The 15,683-nt window shown below is 48.8% G+C and overlaps 1 protein-coding gene across 1 annotated transcript in view; it reads right to left on the bottom strand.

Moving 5' to 3' along the window:
• Positions 1 to 15,683, bottom strand: part of LOC138266501 (transmembrane protein 132D-like) — a 1,755,118-nt gene that overhangs the window by 370,477 nt on the left and 1,368,958 nt on the right. The gene's annotated exons all lie outside the window — the stretch shown is intronic.

The raw sequence follows: 15,683 nt of genomic DNA, 5'->3' as shown, positions 1-15,683 counted from the left end.
GAAGATGCTAAACCTAAGACTGCATTTTCTACCATTGGAGGACATTACCAGTTTACTGTAATGCCTTTTGGTTTGAAAAATGCACCTGCCACTTTTCAGAGGTTGGTGAACACAGTCCTGCAAGGGCTGGAAGCTTTCAGTGCAGCATATTTGGACGATATAGCTGTCTTTAGCTCCAGCTGGGATGATCACCTGGTCCACCTATGGAAAGTTTTGGAGGCTCTGCAAAAGGCAGGCCTCACTATCAAGGCTTCAAAGTGCCAGATAGGGCAGGGTAAGGTGGTTTATCTGGGACACCTTGTTGGTGGGGAACAGATTGCACCACTTCAGGGGAAAATCCAAACAATTATTGATTGGGTTCCCCCTACCACTCAGACTCAGGTGAGAGCCTTCCTAGGCCTCACTGGGTATTACAGGAGGTTCATTAAGAACTATGGCTCCATTGCAGCCCCTCTTAATGACCTCACATCCAAGAAAATGCCTAAAAAGGTGTTATGGACAGCAAACTGTCAGAAAGCTTTTGAGGAGCTAAAGCAGGCCATGTGCTCTGCACCTGTCCTGAAAAGCCCTTGTTACTCTAAAAAATTCTATGTCCAAACTGATGCATCTGAATTAGGAGTAGGGGCAGTCCTATCACAACTTAATTCTGAGGGCCAGGATCAACCTGTTGCTTTTATTAGTAGAAGGTTGACCCCTAGAGAAAAGCGTTGGTCTGCCATTGAGAGGGAGGCCTTTGCTGTGGTCTGGACTCTGAAGAAGTTGAGGCCATACCTGTTTGGCACTCACTTCATTGTTCAGACAGACCACAAACCTCTACTTTGGCTAAAACAAATGAAAGGTGAAAATCCTAAATTGTTGAGGTGGTCCATATCCCTACAGGGAATGGACTATACAGTGGAACATAGACCTGGGAGTAGCCACTCCAATGCAGATGGACTCTCCAGATATTTTCACTTAGACAATGAAGACTCATCAGGTCATGGCTAGTCTTATTGTCCTTCGTTTGGGGGGGGGTTGTGTAGGAAAGTACCTGGCCTGTTGCCCCCATTTTTTCACTGTATATATGTTGTTTTAGTTGTATGTGTCACTGGGACCCTGGTAACCCAGGGCCCCAGTGCTCATAAGTGTGCCTGAATGTGTTACCTGTGTAGTGACTAACTGTCTCACTGAGGCTCTGCTAACCAGAACCTCAGTGGTTATGCTCTCTCATTTCTTTCCAAATTGTCACTGACAGGCTAGTGACCATTTTTACCAATTTACATTGGCTTACTGGAACACCCTTATAATTCCCTAGTATATGGTACTGAGGTACCCAGGGTATTGGGGTTCCAGGAGATCCCTATGGGCTGCAGCATTTCTTTTGCCACCCATAGGGAGCTCTGACAATTCTTACACAGGCCTGCCACTGCAGCCTGAGTGAAATAACGTCCACGTTATTTCACAGCCATTTTACACTGCACTTAAGTAACTTATAAGTCACCTATATGTCTAACCTTTACCTGGTAAAGGTTAGGTGCAAAGTTACTTAGTGTGAGGGCACCCTGGCACTAGCCAAGGTGCCCCCACATTGTTCAGAGCCAATTCCCTGAACTTTGTGAGTGCGGGGACACCATTACACGCGTGCACTACATATAGGTCACTACCTATAGGTAGCTTCACAATGGTAACTCCGAATTTGGCCATGTAACATGTCTATGATCATGGAATTGCCCCCTCTATGCCATCCTGGCATAGTTGGCACAATCCCATGATCCCAGTGGTCTGTAGCACAGACCCTGGTACTGCCAAACTGCCCTTCCTGGGGTTTCACTGCAGCTGCTGCTGCTGCCAACCCCTCAGACAGGCTTCTGCCCTCCTGGGGTCCAGCCAGACCTGGCCCAGGATGGCAGAACAAAGAACTTCCTCTGAGAGAGGGTGTGACACCCTCTCCCTTTGGAAAATGGTGTGAAGGCAGGGGAGGAGTAGCCTCCCCCAGCCTCTGGAAATGCTTTCTTGGGCACAGATGTGCCCAATTCTGCATAAGCCAGTCTATACCGGTTCAGGGACCCCTTAGCCCCTGCTCTGGCGCGAAACTGGACAAAGGAAAGGGGAGTGACCACTCCCCTGACCTGCACCTCCCCTGGGAGGTGTCCAGAGCTCCTCCAGTGTGCTCCAGACCTCTGCCATCTTGGAAACAGAGGTGCTGCTGGCACACTGGACTGCTCTGAGTGGCCAGTGCCACCAGGTGACGTCAGAGACTCCTGCTGATAGGCTCCTTCCGGTGTTAGTAGCCTATCCTCTCTCCTAGGTAGCCAAACCCTCTTTTCTGGCTATTTAGGGTCTCTGTCTCTGGGGAAACTTTAGATAACGAATGCATGAGCTCAGCCGAGTTCCTCTGCATCTCTCTCTTCACCTTCTGATAAGGAAACGACTGCTGACCGCGCTGGAAGCCTGCAAACCTGCAACATAGTAGCAAAGACGACTACTGCAACTCTGTAACGCTGATCCTGCCGCCTTCTCGACTGTTTTCCTGCTTGTGCATGCTGTGGGGGTAGTCTGCCTCCTCTCTGCACCAGAAGCTCCGAAGAAATCTCCTGTGGGTCGACGGAATCTTCCCCCCTGCAACCGCAGGCACCAAAAAGTTGCATTACCGGTCCCTTGGGTCTCCTCTCAGCACGACGAGCGAGGTCCCTCGATTCTAGCGACTCTGTCCAAGTGACCCCCACAGTCCAGTGACTCTTCAGTCCAAGTTTGGTGGAGGTAAGTCCTTGCCTCACCTCGCTGGGCTGCATTGCTGGGAACCGCGACTTTGCAGCTACTCCGGCCCCTGTGCACTTCCGGCGGAAATCCTTTGTGCACAGCCAAGCCTGGGTCCACGGCACTCTAACCTGCATTGCATGACTTTCTAAGTTGGTCTCCGGCGACGTGGGACTCCTTTGTGCAACTTCGGCGAGCACTGTTTCACGCATCCTTGTTGTGCCTGTTTCTGGCACTTCTCCGGGTGCTACCTGCTTCAGTGGGGGCTCTTTGTCTTGCACGACGTCCCCTCTCTCTTCAGGTCCAATTTGCGACCTCCTGGTCCCTCCTGGGCCCCAGCAGCATCCAAAAACGCCAAAAGCACGATTTGCAGCTAGCAAGGCTTGTTGGCGTTCTTTCGGCGGGAAAACACTTCTGCACGACTCTCCACGGCGAGACGGATCCGTCCACCAAAGGGGAAGTCTCTAGCCCTTTTCGTTCCTGCAGAAACCTCAGCTTCTTCTGTCCAGTAGAAGCTTCTTTGCACCCACAGCTGGCATTTCCTGGGCATCTGCCCATCTCCGACTTGCTTGTGACTTTTGGACTTGGTCCCCTTGTTCCACAGGTACCCTAGATTGGAAATCCACAGTTGTTGCATTGCTGGTTTGTGTCTTTTCTGCATTATTCCTCTAACACGACTTCTTTGTCCTTAGGGGAACTTTAGTGCACTTTGCACTCACTTTTCAGGGTCTTGGGGAGGGTTATTTTTCTAACTCTCACTATTTTCTAATAGTCCCAGCGACCCTCTACAAGGTCACATAGGTTTGGGGTCCATTCGTGGTTCGCATTCCACTTTTGGAGTATATGGTTTGTGTTGCCCCTATCCCTATGTTTCCCCATTGCATCCTATTGTAATTATACATTGTTTGCACTGTTTTCTAAGACTATACTGCATATTTTTGCTATTGTGTATATATATCTTGTGTATATTTCCTATCCTCTCACTGAGGGTACACTCTAAGATACTTTGGCATATTGTCATGAAAATAAAGTACCTTTATTTTTAGTATAACTGTGTATTGTGTTTTCTTATGATATTGTGCATATGACACTAGGTGGTACTGTAGTAGCTTCACACGTCTCCTAGTTCAGCCTAAGCTGCTCTGCTAAGCTACCATTATCTATCAGCCTAAGCTGCTAGACACCCTATACACTAATATGGGATAACTGGGCCTGGTGCAAGGTGCAAGTACCCCTTGGTACTCACTACAAGCCAGTCCAGCCTCCTACAATAAGCCCCACAGAGTGTGACCCGCACTGTCACTTCATGCTCCAGAGCTTGATCTAGTACATAAGCCCCACAGAGTGTGACCCGCACTGTCACTTCATGCTCCAGAGATCGATCTTAGTGCCTCAGCCCCACAGAGTGTGACCCGCACTGTCACTTCATGCTCCAGAGCTTGATTTTAGTGCATCTGCTCCACAGAGTGTGACCCGCTTTGTCGCATCATGCTCCAGAGGTTGATCTAGTGCATCCGCCCCACAGAGTGTGACCCGCACTGTAACTTCATGCTCCAGAGATTGATCTTAGTGCATCAGCCCCACAGAGTGTGACCCGCAGTGTCACTTCATGCTCCAGAGCTTAATCTAGTGCATGAACACAACAGAGTGTGACCCGCACTGTTGCATCATGCTCCAGAGCTTGATCTAGTGCATGAGCACCACAGAGTGTGACCTGCACTGTCGCATCATGCTCCAGAGCTTGATCTTAGTGCATCAGCCCCCACAGAGTGTGACCCGCACTGTCACATCATGCTCCAGAGCTTGATCTAGTGCATCCGCCCCACAGAGTGTGACCCGCAGAGTCACTTCATGCTCCAGAGATTGATCTTAGTGCATCAGCCTCACAGAGTGTGACTCGCACTGTAACTTCATGCTCCAGAGCTTGATCTAGTGCATCAGCCGCACAGAGTGTGACCCGCACTGTCGCATCATGCTCCAGAGATTGATCTTAGTGCATCATCCCCACAGAGTGTGACCCACACTGTCACTTCATGCTCCAGAGATTGATCTTAGTGCATCAGCCCCACAGAGTGTGACCCGCACTGTCACATCATGCTGCAGAGCTTGATCTTAGTGCATCAGCCCCACAGAGTGTGACCCGCACTGTCACATCATGCTCCAGAGATTGATCTTAGTGCATCTGCCCCACAGAGTGTGACCCGCACTGTTGCATCATGCTCCAGAGATTGATCTTAGTGCATTAGCCCCACAGAGTGTGACCCGCACTGTCACTTCATGTTCCAGAGCTTGTTCTAGTGAATCAGCCCCACAGAGTGTGACCCGCACTGTCACTTCATGCTCCAGAGCTTGATCTTAGTGCATCAGACCCACAGAGTGTGACCCGCAGTGTCACTTCATGCTCCAGAGCATAATCTAGTGCATGAGCCCCACAGAGTGTGACCCGCACTGTCACTTCATGCTCCAGAGCTTGATCTATTGCATCCGCCCCACAGAGTGTGACCCGCACTGTCACTTCATGCTCCAGAGATCGATCTTAGTGCATCAGCCCCACAGAGTGTGACCCGCACTGTCATTTAATGCTCCAGAGATCGATCTTAGTGCATCAGCCCCACAGAGTGTGACCCGCACTGTCATTTAATGCTCCAGAGATTGATCTTAGTGCATCCGCCCCACAGAGTGTGACCCACACTGTCACATCATGCTCCAGAGATTGATGTTAGTGCATCTGCCCCACAGAGTGTGACCCGCACTGTTGCATCATGCTCCAGAGATTGATCTTAGTGCATCAGCCCCACAGAGTGTGACCCGCACTGTCATATCATGCTCCAGAGATTGATCTTAGTGCATCTGCCTCACAGAGTGTGACCCGCACTGTCGCATCATGCTCCAGAGCTTGATCTAGTGCATCGGCCCCACAGAGTGTGACCCGCACTGTCACTTCATGTTCCAGAGCTTGATCTTAGTGCATCAGCCCCACAGAGTGTGACCCGCACTGTTGCATCATGCTCCAGAGCTTGATCTAGTGCATCCGCCCCACAGAGTGAGACCCGCACTGTCACTTCATGCTCCAGAGCTTTATCTTAGTGCATCAGCCCCACAGAGTGTGACCCGCACTGTCACTTCATGCTCCAGAGATTGATCTTAGTGCATCTGCCCCACAGAGTGTGACCCTCACTGTCACATCATGCTCCAGAGATTGATCTTAGTGCATCTGCCCCACAGAGTGTGACCCGCACTGTTGCATCATGCTCAAGAGATTGATCTTAGTGCATCTGCCCCACAGAGTGTGACCCGCACTGTTGCATCATGCTCCAGAGATTGATCTTAGTGCATCAGCCCCACAGAGTGAGACCCGCACTGTCACTTAATGCTCCAGAGCTTGATCTATTGCATCAGCCCCACAGAGTGTGACCCTCACTGTCACATCATGCTCCAGAGATTGATCTTAGTGCATCAGCCCCACAGAGTGTGACCCGCACTGTCACTTCATGCTCCAGAGCTTGATCTTAATACATTAGCTCCACAGAGTGTGACACGCACTGTCAATTCATGCTCCAGAGCTTGATCTAGTGCATCCGCCCCACAGAGTGTGACCCGCACTGTCACATCATGCTCCAGAGCTTGATCTTGGTGCATCTGCCCCACAGAGTGTGACCCGCACTGTCACTTTATGCTCCAGAGCTTGATCTTAGTGCATCCGCCCCACAGAGTGTGACCCGCACTGTCACTTCATGCTCCAGAGCTTGATCTTAGTGCATCAGCCCCACAGAGTGTGACCCGCACTGTCACTTCATGCTCCAGAGCTTGATCTAGTGCATGAGGCCCACAGAGTGTGACCCGCACTGTCACATCATGCTCCAGAGCTTGATCTAGTGCATCAGCCCCACAGAGTGTGACCCACACTGTCACTTCATGCTCCAGAGATTGATCTTAGTGCATCAGCCCCACAGAGTGTGACCCTCACTGTCACATCATGCTCCAGAGCCTTGCTCATTCCACTGTGGGAGATACAGTTCAATTTGCTCACATTTCAGGATTGTTGCAAACGAGCATCTCCGGGGAAAGTGCTTTGCTTGCATTTAGGCGCATGGCATGCTGCTGCTTTGTGTTGAGTTGAGCCTGTGATCCTCTGTAGCTCAGGAGACTCTTACGAAGGACATTAATATTGTAAGCCCTCACTGATGACAATGCGCTGTCAGCACAATGTACATGAAAGTGATGGCAATGCTTCAGAGCTGGACCCAGTGCCCTCTGAGCGAAGGCCTTTATGGCATCCGGCGCAAACCTGAGTCCTAAATCTCACATCCTTAGAGTAGCCAGAAATGTATGGAACTGAGAGCACAGAAAAGCAGCTTTACGCTCAAGCTCAGAAATTCAGACAAGAGCCCCAAATCCTGTCATTTCCAAGTGGCTCTATTTTTTGAGCGGTAATCTTTTTATAAAGCATTCTTTTTGTTCAAAAGATTTTGCTGCTTCTGGTTCCTTGAACTGCTATTCACCCATCAAAGAGCTCCACAAGCAAGGATCACCAAAATATTAACATTGGTAGGGTTCTTGCTCTTTAACGGTGTGTCATAATCATGGAGGCTTCTGAACATTGGGTGTCCTTAGAGGCTGAGATTTCACTCACTGGTGCACAGAGAATAATCTTCCTGCAGTCACCTGGGGTCAAGAGGCCACCCAGGATCAAGAGGCCACCTGGGGTCAAGAGGCCAGCCAGGGTCAAGAGGCCAGCTGGGGTCAAGAGGCCAGCCAGGATCAAGAGGCCAGCCAGGATCAAGAGGCCACATGGGGTCAAGAGGCCAGCCAGGGTCAAGAGGCCAGCTGGGGTCAAGAGGCCAGCCAGGATCAAGAGGCCACCTGGGGTCAAGAGGCCAGCCAGGAACAAGAGGCCACCTATGGCTAAGAGGCCACCCAGGACAAAGAGGCCACCTAGGGCCAAGAGTCAACCCAGGACCAAGAGGCAACACAGGACCAAGAGGCCACCTAGGGCCAAGAGGCCACCCAGGACCAAGAGGCAACCTAGGGTCAAGGGGCAACCTAGGGTCAAGGGGCCACCCAGGACCAAGAGGCCACCCAGGACCAAGAGGCCACCATGAGCCAAGAGGCCAGCTTGGACCAAGAGGCCACAGGTTGGGGAATGGTGCACTCTAAACCTCTCATATTATTAAGCACAGTTCTACTTTACTTTTATTTTTGCGTACATTTTGTGTCTTTCCCAGCTGTGAACGCTTTCTTCCGTAGGAATGGATGGCAGGGAGATATGCTGTTGCTATTTTTTCAGCTTCAGGTAAAGGAAGGGCTGGGGTGAGTCCTGCACCCTTAGTATGCTAGCATCAAATGCAGCAGAGTTATATTTGAGAGTAGAATCAACACACGCCATGGCAGTTTCCTGGTAGGTCCTTAACACAGAACCCCGACAACTGCAGAAGACTCCCAAAAACCCTCATGAAATGTCCCAACCCCTGTGCAGTGACATCTTTCAAACATGCTGAACAACCACAGATGAAACTGACCCTGTCTGTGGCTCCTGGTGAGGTGAACTTCTGAAGAAAATGAGAGGCACAAATTATGCACCTCCAGGGGAGTGACATACTTAGGATAATCTCAGCCATTATAATATGTATCGCAAAAGACACAGGGGCCTCTGCAGGCTTTTATTGAGACATTTTCTCACTAAGGGCCACATGTACTAAAGCATTTTCCCATAGACACAGAATGGATAAAACCCTTTGATACATCTGGCCCTAAGATCCTTAAGAGGGAAGACGTCATTACATCTCAATCTTTTCAGATGAAAAAGACCCATAATTAAATGGATATTATAGATAAAACTTGCCATTAGCAAAACAAAATCATAGGGGCACAGAGATTTGGTGTACTGGGCAAACTGTCCTCTGTAGCTCATGAGGACCTGGGTTTCAATTCCTTCTCTGATTAGATTAAATGAGTTGTTCCCAGCCTTTTGACTTCTGTGGACCCCCACTTTATGAATACTGGAACCTTGGGACCCCCACGGAATCATTACTGGGAGCTGGGGACCTAATCTGTTAAAATGTTTAGATTTTCTAAGCAGTCGCAGACCTCCTGAGGAGTCTGTGTGGACCTCCAGGGGTCCCTGGACCATGGGTTGGGTACCACTGTATTAGAGTGAGGGGGTGGGTTGAGTTGAATATTAGAACTGGCCTCAGCCTGCCCTAAGAACTCAGGCCCATATGCATCAATATTCCATGCAAGCCACCTTGTTGCGCTGCGTGAAAGGGAGAGGACAAGAATGCTCCACATTTTATATTATATGGCACTTTCCTGCTGTCTGCTGGTGCACCACCTGCTGCGTAGCACCTTCACGCACACCCTTGAGCCGTAGTGCAAGGGGCCTGCATTTTAAGTTTTAAGCAGTATTGTCCTGAGCAAAAAGGGGCACCTTACTGCGCAAATACAATCTTCAGAGGCAGTTATCTCTCTCGACGTGTGCTGCAGAACGCAGCACCCTTAGAAACAGGAAACAGCGAGGTGAAATGAAGACATTTCTCCTTGTTGGTCCTCTGGTGGGGAGGTGTACAATTCTGATGCATTGCCAGGTCTACCATTGTTGGTGAATCTGGGAATGTCTCCGAATGCACGGGTGTGACACCCACGCAACATTCATGGAACGCCTTCTTGCTGCAGAGTAATGCAAGGCAGCGATTCGCGCTGACTTGTGTTCCTGTACATTTATCAAGTCACTCAGGACCATGCAGTGTGCCCTTGCTTGCTTTGGTAAGTCTCACCAGGTCTTCCGTTGCCCTTGTGCCCCCTTGCGTAGCGCGAGGCTGACGCAAAACCTTGATAAACATGGGCTTCAGCGTCTCTGTCTGCAGCTCCTATGGGGCAAAAGGGGGAAGGGTCCGCTGAACCGGGCAGTGATGTCCCCCTCACTCTCATCAGGGATCAGTGACCCCTGTTGTAGCCATTCTGTGGTCAGGTGACCAGGGGCTGCCCCGGTGGGGCTTCAAACTAGGCCTATGGCTGCTTTTCAAGGGTTTGACATGGCATAAGCTGTCTCTTGTTGCAGACCTGGTTGTTTCCTGCCATAGACTCCCCCCAGGGGTCTTCCAAGCTTGGAGGGGTTTGACTCACTCAGGCACCTGTCCCTTGTACAGCTTCTTGGCGGTTTTCGTGGTCAGCCTTGATTCCTTCTTACCACGGACCTCAGTGGCCGTGGCATGGGGTTTCTGCAACCCTTCGTGGCCACTGAGATGCAGTAGTTCTGGCCACCGTGCAGCTTGTCTGAGGAACTCGAGGCTAATGTTTTTTTTTTAATATTGGATAGGGACTGGTTGTGAGTCCGTGGGGGTTGGGGAGGTTCATGGTCCAGGGAGGTGAAAGGTCAGGCAGACCTGTGACTGCACTGGCAGGATAGTGTGCCCAGCAGAGGTCGTTGGGTCACGCACTCAATGAGCCGATCACAGGACCTCCATCCTCTCTTAAGGGTCTGTGATCTGCGGTATCACCCACGGCTGCACATCACCGTGTCATGGAACCTGGGTGCTCAGTATTAAAGCTCAACTTTGTTTTTCTACGTTTTGTTGACAATTGCAATATTGACACATCTCCTGCCTTCCCTAAGCGCTCTTCATTACATTTAGCAAATGTTAGCTTGATGACGAATGGCCACGAGAAGGGGTGCGAGAGTGAAGCCAGATCAGAGCTCCCTCTGTCTGGGGTGAGACAGTGAAGCCAGCTCAGAGCTCCCTTTGTCTGGGGTGAGACATTGAAATCAGCTCAGATCTCCCTCTGTCTGGGGTGAGAGAGATAAGCCAGCTCAAAGATGCCTTTGTCTGAGATGAGACAGTGAAGCCAGCTCAGAGCTCCCTCTGTCTGGACTGAGACAGTGAAGCCAGCTCAGAGCTCCCTCTGTCTGGACTGAGACAGTGAAGCCAGCTCAGAGCTCCCTCTGTCTGGGGTGAGACAGTGAAGCCAGCTTGTAGCCCCCTCTGTCTGGGGTGAGACAGTGAAGCCAGCTCAGAGCTCCCTCTGTCTGGGGTGAGACGGTGAAGCCAGCTCACAGCTCCCTTTGTCTGGGGTGAGACAGTGAAGCCAGCTCAGAGCTCCCTCTGTCTGGGGTGAGACAGTGAAACCAGCTCAGATCTCCCTCTGTCTGGGGTGAGAGAGATAAGCCAGCTCAGAGCTCCCTTTGTCTGAGATGAGACAGTGAAGCCAGCTCAGAGCTCCCTCTGTCTGGGGTGAGAGAGATAAGCCAGCTCAGAGCTCCCTCTGTCTGGACTGAGACAGTGAAGCCAGCTCAGAGCTCCCTCTGTCTGGGGTGAGACAGTGAAGCCAGCTTGGAGCCCCCTCTGTCTGGGGTGAGACAGTGAAGCCAGCTCAGAGCTCCCTCTGTCTGGGGTGAGACGGTGAAGCCAGCTCACAGCTCCCTTTGTCTGGGGTGAGACAGTGAAGCCAGCTCGGGGTGAGACAGTGAAGCCAGCTCAGAGCTCCCTTTGTCTGGGGTGAGACAGTGAAACCAGCTCAGAGCTCCCTCTGTCTTGGGTGAGACAGTGAAGCCAGTTCACAGCTCCATATGTATGGGGTGAGACAGCAAAGCCAGCTCATATCTCCCTTAATCTGAGGTGAGGCAATGAAACCAGCTCAAAGCTTTTTTCTGAGGTGAGGCTTTGAAACCAGCTCAGAGCTGTCGTTGTCTGAGGTGAGACAGTGAACTCAGCTCAGAGCTCCCCTTGTCTGAGGTGAGACAGTGAAGTCAGCTCAGAGCTCCCTTTGTCTGGGGAGAGACAGTGATGTCACCTCGGAGCTCCTTTCGTCTGGGGTGAGACAGTGAACTCATCTCGGAGCTCCTTTCGTCTGGGGTGAGACAGTGAACTCACCTCGGAGCTCCTTTCGTCTGGGGTGAGACAGTGAACTCATCTCGGAGCTCCTTTCGTCTGGGGTGAGACAGAAGCCAGCTCAGAGCAGCTGTCTCTCTTTGTGTAAGTCTGTGGCTCCTCTGCAATCTTTGCTTGGCAGCTGACCTAATGGCTTCGGCTTTTAAGAGCTCAAACTTTTAAAGCTTAATAGAAGAGTTTTAGGGGTTAGGGCGTAATCTCCTGGCAATCAGGCTCAAGATCACTTGTTTACCTGGATCCTCTCACTACCGGACATCAGGTGGATTGGTGAGGACACTCCGTGTGGCCTTAGGCATGGTACGCAGCAGAGGGCAGGAGGTGTGGGCTGCAGCTGGGGTGTGGAGCTAAATGTGTGATCTGGGACAGACTGTATGGTCTGGAGAAGAGGGTGTAATCTCTGGGTGAACATGCCTAGAACAAGAGGGGCCCATGAGGTATGCTGTGTGTGCTCTAGACAGGGGCTTGTAGTCTAAGGGACGCCTAGGCGTGTGGACTTTGTAAAAAGGTGGCACCTAGGACAGCAGGTGTGGCCTTGCACAGCAATTACAGACAAGCAGATTAGGAAATGGAGTGAAATATGTTTAAATCAATAGATTACAGTTAACACTTTGAATCTAAATATGATAAAACATGAACATTTAATGATGGAACATAACAGGATCTAGTTGTACTGTGTTTTTTTTTTTTATGAGTTAGTCAGATGTTTACATGTGAACATTTCCATACTTAAATGACACATATTGAAAGTTTCACCATGTTCATACATGTATTGGAACACTAAACATATTTATAGAAGAAACTCTGGGGGTCATTCTGACCCTGGCCGTCATTGACCGCCAGGGTCAACGACCGCGGGAGCACCGCCAACAGGCTGGCGGTGCTCCCAAGGGCATTCTGACCGCGGCAGTATGGCCGCGGTCAGAAACGGAAAACCGGCGGTTTCCCGCCGGTTTTCCGCTGCCCTGAGGAATCCTCCATGGCAGCGCAGCTTGCTGCGCCGCCATGGGGATTCCGACCCCCTCACCGCCATCCTGTTCCTGGCAGTTTTGACCGCCAGGAACAGGATGGCGGTGAGGGGTGTCGTGGGGCCCCCGTAAGAGGGCCCCAAAAAGATTTTCAGTGTCTGTCATGCAGACACTGAAAATCGCGACGGGTGCAACTGCACCCGTCGCACCCTTCCCACTCCGCCGGCTCCATTCGGAGCCGGCTTCCTCGTGGGAAGGAGTTTCCCGCTGGGCTGGCGGGCGGCCTTCTGGCAGTCGCCCGCCAGCCCAGCTGGAAACACAGAATAACCGCAGCGGTCTTCTGACCGCGTAGCGGTATTCTGTTGGGGGAACTTTGGCGGGTGGCCTCCGCCGCCCGCCAAAGTTGTAATCACCCCCTCTGTGTATTTTGTGAATTTACATCAGTCATTGAGTTTGCCACCTGGTCCTATGAATAGTTGGGTTCAAAGGTATAACTCGTTCTTGTTTTGGTGTATGTTTCTTTCCAGTATTTGTAAACATTCCATTCTTGTGTGTTATACATTTCTTTCTTGAGTGGGTATGCATTCCATTCTTGTATGGATCCATATCTCTTTCTCATTCTCCAATAACTTGTGTTGGAGTACATTTATTACTTGTGTTCATACACATTTCATTCTTGGACTGGAAAACATTTCTTTATCATGAGAATGTACAATTCCTTTTTGTGGTGGAATATACTTTTTTATTCTGTGATATACATTTCATTCTTGTGTTGATAGGAATGTTGTTCTTGTGTTGGTATACATGTATTAGTTGTGTTGGTACATGTGATTCTTATATTTGTACACATTTCTTACTTGTGTTGGTACACATTTCTATATTGTGATGGTACTTTCTTGTGTTAGTATACATTTATTTTGTTGGTTAGTGTAAATGTCTTCATTATAGTTGCATACATTTCATTCATGTGCTAGTATACATTTATTTCTTGCGTTGGTATACTTTTTTCTTGTTGCTGTAAATTTCATTCTTGTGTTGGTATACATTTCTTCCTTGTGTTGGTGTACATTTCTTTCTTGTATTGTTGTACCTTCCTTTCTTGTGTTTGTATACATTTCTTTTTTTGGACTGGTATACATTTCTTTCTTGACTTGTGCATTTTATTCTTCTGTTGGTTTACATTTCTTTCTTTTATTAGTGTACATTTTTGTCTTGTATTGGTTGTGTTAGCTTACATTCCCTTCTTCTGTTGGTATACATTTCTTTCTTGAGTTGCTGAGCATTTCATTCTTGTGTTGGTTACATGTCTTTCTTCTGTTGGTATACATTTATTTCTTGTGCTGGTATACATTTCTTTCTTGAGTTGCTTTACATTTCATTATTGTATTGGTATAAATTCATTCTTGTGTTGGTATACATTTCATTATTCTGTTGGCACACATATTATTCTTCTGTTGATATACATTTATTTCTTCTGTTGGTATTCACTTATTTCTTGAGTTGCTGCACCTTTCAGTCTTGAGTTGGTATATGGTATACATTTCATTCTTGTGTTGGCATACATTTTATTCTTGTGGAGGTGTATGTTTTTTCATGTATTGATATAAATTTCATTCTTGTGCTGGTCTGCATTTCTTTCTTGAGTTGCTGTATATTTCAGTCTTGTGTTGGTGTACATTTGATTCTTGGGTTGGTATACATTTTATTCTTGCGAGGTATATGTTTTTTCTTGTATTGATATTCAATTTCTTTCTTGTGCTTGTCTGCATTTCTTTCTTGAGTTGCTGCATATTTCAGTCTAGTGTTGGTAAACATTTTATTCTTTTGTTGGAATACATTTTTTCTGTCTAGTGTTGGTATACATATCCTACCCCCCTGACTAAAAATAAGTATTGCTCGTTTTGGTAAATTCCAACACTGAAGTCCTATTTTGTGGACACAGGGATACACAATTAGAGACAAGAACATTTCGTATTTCAGAATCAAGACTTTTTATAAATATTGTGGCATTCAAATCCCTGCAGAAGTTTCGTTTTCAATTTAGTTGAAGATTCAATGAAACTTTAGTATTTTCTCATAAATTTACTTGATATTGGGTGAGATTATTCAGTTATTCCTGCTCTGGAAGGCCATCACTGTGCCAGGGTCATCTTCTGAGTTCATTTATCTCACACCTCCTGTGCCCAAGGCCAAATTTCCCCATTCAGTATCCAGGGCTGTCCCTTCCATCAGCTGTCCAAAACTGTCTCTTCAATGGCACTATCCAAGGCCTTCTCTCTAGAGATGGGCAGAACTTGCGAAGTTCCACTCAACGCAATTTAGTTCCAGTAGTGCGAGCAGTGCTGAAAATCAGAGTGGACGGCACCATGCTTTGCGCAAGAGCGCATGGCCGTTCATCCTGATTTTGCTGCCACTTGAGTATAAAATCTACTAGAGCGGCAACACATCTACTCAAACAGCATCCCTCTGATTGTGAACACTGGCGACAGCCCACATTAGAAAATTGCACTAAGGGACACTAAGGGGGTTATTCTAACTTTGGAGGAGGTGTTAATCCGTCCCAAAAGTGACGGAAAAGTGACGGATTTACCACCAGCCGTATTACGAGTCCATTATATCCTATGGAACTCGTAATACGGCTGGTGGTATATCCGTCACTTTACCGTCACTTTTGGGACGGATTAACACTCCTCCAAAGTTAGAATAACCCCCTAAATCTTGATCAAACTTGCCAGCTCGCATATTCTGCAGCTCCGCAGGAGAATAATTCTGCCACTCTGCTATTGGCAGAATTTAGCTAGAACTCTGAGTTAAAGAGGAATGCAGAGTGGCCAAAGTTCCGCCAATTCCATGGGTGGAACAGAAAATTTCACCCATGGAACCAACTCAAGACTGAAATGTTCAGCAACTCAAGAAAGAAGTGAATACTAACAGAAGAAAGACATTTCACCCACTCCTACTTCTCTATTTCCCAGACTGTTCACGGCTATCTCGCTGACAGTGCTGCCGGAAGCCGCCTCTCTCCAGTATGCGTGCACTGTCGGTGGTCATCTCTGCTCTGCCTGCATTGTGTAAGAAAACACCCTCTTCCTTAGTC

This window comes from Pleurodeles waltl, chromosome 11 (assembly GCF_031143425.1).
Source record: "Pleurodeles waltl isolate 20211129_DDA chromosome 11, aPleWal1.hap1.20221129, whole genome shotgun sequence".
NCBI classification, from domain to species: domain Eukaryota; kingdom Metazoa; phylum Chordata; class Amphibia; order Caudata; family Salamandridae; genus Pleurodeles; species Pleurodeles waltl.
Note: the sequence above shows the minus strand (reverse complement) of the source record. Positions and strands in the feature narration are given on the sequence as shown.